The sequence below is a fragment of the Arachis duranensis genome, chromosome 6 (genome assembly GCF_000817695.3).
Source record: "Arachis duranensis cultivar V14167 chromosome 6, aradu.V14167.gnm2.J7QH, whole genome shotgun sequence".
NCBI lineage: Eukaryota > Viridiplantae > Streptophyta > Magnoliopsida > Fabales > Fabaceae > Arachis > Arachis duranensis.
In genome coordinates this window covers 35,158,676-35,161,820 of record NC_029777.3, presented here as the reverse complement: position 1 = coordinate 35,161,820, position 3,145 = coordinate 35,158,676, and the positions used below count along the sequence as shown (strand labels likewise).

Here is a 3,145-nt window from a genome sequence, read left to right as displayed (position 1 = left end):
TTATTTTCAAGAATCCTTAGCTTTCTTTATTAATCTTTGTTTTTATTTGAGTATTTTGTTTTTGTTCTTGGTTAAATTTTCAAAATTTTTAGTCTTTCTCTCCAAAACATTTTTTTTAAATTGTTTCTTCGGTTAAATCTTGTGTCAAATCTTTAAGTTTAGTGTCCTCTTGTGTTTTTCTTTTAAAATTTTTTGAAAACCAAACATAAATTTTCTTCTTAGTTTTCTAAAAATTTTAAGTTTGGTGTCCTTTATACGTTCTTATGTTCTTTGAGTTTCTTGAGTCTTGTTCTTGGTGTTCTTGTCAATCTTCAAGGTGTTCTTGTGTGTTCTTTTTGTTTTGATCTTAAAATTTTTAAGTTTGGTTTCCCTTTGTATTTTTCCTTCAAATTTTCGAAAACTTAGGGTCCTAGATCTAAAATTTTTAAGTTTTGTGTCTTTTACTTATTTTTCTCTCTCCTCATTAAATTCAAAAATAAAAAAAATCTTTTCTACCTTTATTTTCATTAAAGTTTCAAAAATTTTAAACAAAAATTCAGATTTTAATTTCAAAACTTTTATATTATCTTATCTTAGTTTTTAAAATTCAAAAATCAAATCTTTTCAAAATTAAAAATCTTATCTTTTTCAAAAATCTTATCTTATCTTTTTAAAATTTAAAACTTAAGAATTCAAATTTCAAATTTTAAAATTAAATCTTCTTCAAAATCAAATTTCAAATCTTATCTTTTTCAAATCTTTTTCAAATCTTTTTAATTTTTCATCTTATCTTATCTTATCTTTTTCTAATTTCAAATTTCAATATTCAAATCTTTTCTTATCTTATCTCTTATCTTATTTTATTTTCAAATCTTTTCTTAATTAATTACCCATCTTCTCTCTCCTCTTTTTCAAAACTTCCTAACTAACTCTTGTCTCTTAATTTTCGAAAATAATAAATAAATAAAATAAAAACAAAAGTATTTTAATTATTATTTATCTTTTCTATTTTAAATTCTTCTCTTCTCTATGCCTATTTAGTTGAACTCTTCTTCTCTCTCGTCCTTCATCTTCACTTTTGTATCTTCTTCTTCTTTCTTCACATCTCATTGAGAGCCTTCTATAACCAAATCATACATAGAAGCTTCCTTTCTTTCTTTTCTTCTTTTCTTGTTTATGACCAGGAATAGGGGTAAAGAACCCCTCTTTAATCTTGATCCTGAACCTGAAAGGACTCTGAAGAAAAGCTTACAATAAGCTAGAGCACAACACTCCAAAAGAAACCTTTCAAAAAACTTTGAACAAGAAAGAAGAGACATGGCCGAACCTGAAGGAGATGCCAGAAAGGTTCTTGATGACTTCACCATGCCTGCCTTTGACTTTTATGGCAGAAGTATCTCTATACTTGCCATTGGAGCTAATAATTTTGAGCTTAAGCCTCAGCTAGTCTCGCTTCTGCAACAGAACTGCAAATTCCATGGAATTCCAATGGAAGATCCACATCAGTTCTTAGCTGAATTCTTGCAGATCTGTGATACTGTAAAGACCAATAGAGTAAATCTTGAAGTCTACAAGCTTATGCTCTTTCTCCCTCTCAAAGAATGAGCAAAATCAGAGTGGAAATTCAAACCTTCAGACAAAGAGAAGGTGAATCCCTCTATGAAGCTTGGGAAAGATACAAGCAACTGATCAGGAGATGTCCTCTTGACATGCTCTCAGAATGGTCTATCATAGGCGTGTTCTATGATGGTCTATCTAAAATGTCCAAAATTTCATTGGACAGCTCTACAGGTGGATCACTCCACTTGAAGAAAACGCCTGTAGAAGCAAGAGAACTCATTGAGATGGTTGCCAACAACCAGTTCATGTACACTTCTTAAAGAAATCCTGTAAACCATGAGATCTCTCAAAAGAAAGGAGTTCTTGAAGTTGATACTCTGAATGCCATATTTGCTCAGAACAAGATTTTCAACCAACAAGTCAATATGATCTCCCAACATTTGACTGGAATGCAAGCTGCAGCTGGTAGTAACCAAAAAATATCTTGATGCACGAAAATTTGTCTCTCAACAAATTTTTCTTCGGCAAGTATACTGAATTGTCATCAAGTAGAAACTCACAATAGAGCGAGGTCGAATCCCACAAGGAGTGATTGGTCGAGCAACTTTAATTAGAGGAGTATTCTAGTCAAGTTAAGCCAAATTGAGTGAGAATTGCAGAAACTTAAATGCGGGAAAGTTAAATGACATGAAATGTAAAATTGCAGAATCTTAAATGGGGAATTGGGGAGATGAGCATGAAAGTAAATAACAGAAAGTAAAGAAAATGGGTAAGATCAGAGATGGGGAATTCATTGGGCTTAGGAGATGTTGCATTCTCCGGATCAAGTTCATCTTCATCTCTTTCTCAATCAATGAATTCATTGATCTCTTTGGCAATCTTACGTGATTGGATCCCAATTCCTTGGCAATCCAATCTCTCTAAGCTTGAACAATTTTCTAATTCCTTGAACAATTGGGGAGATAAGCATGAAAGTAAATAACAGAAAGTAAAGAGAATGGGTAAGATCAGAGATGGGGAATTCATTGGGCTTAGGAGATGTTGTATTCTCTGGATCAAGTTCATCTTCATCTCTTTCTCAATTAATAAATTCATTGATCTCTTTGGCAATCTTACGTGATTGGATCCCAATTCCTTGGCAATCCAATCTCCATAAGCTTGAACAATTTTCCAATTCCTTGATTTAATTGCTCATGAGAAGAGATGAGGTTTGGTCACTGATTATACCACACACCTTCATAGATCAAAGTATTGGTAGGATTACATGTCACGATATCCATCCAACCCCTAACCTAATCCAATGTGAGAAAGCAATTCTAGCATGATCTCCTCATTCCTCTTCCAAGGCTCAGAGGAGATCCAATTATGGAGAGTTTCTTTTCCAAGATAACTAACCAATTGGTTGAAGACCGAAAGCTTTCTAGCAAAATCAAGAGAAAAGAAAGAGGAAGAAGAATGAAAACTATAATTGATCCATCAAATTACAACAGAGCTCCCTAACCCAATGAAAGGGGTTTAATTGTTCATAGCTCTGGGAATGGAATGGGTAAGAGAAAAGTGCATTCTAAAGTAACTAGAAATTACAAAAAAGTAAATATACAGAGTG

At 32.4% G+C, this 3,145-nt stretch overlaps 1 non-coding gene across 1 annotated transcript; it reads right to left on the bottom strand.

Moving 5' to 3' along the window:
- Positions 1 to 1,586: 1,586 nt before the first annotated feature.
- On the bottom strand, positions 1,587 to 1,695 carry LOC127740242 (small nucleolar RNA R71). The gene has a single exon (XR_008000923.1). It is a non-coding gene; the product is annotated as a small nucleolar RNA R71 (small nucleolar RNA).
- Between the last annotated feature and the right edge of the window lie 1,450 nt (positions 1,696 to 3,145).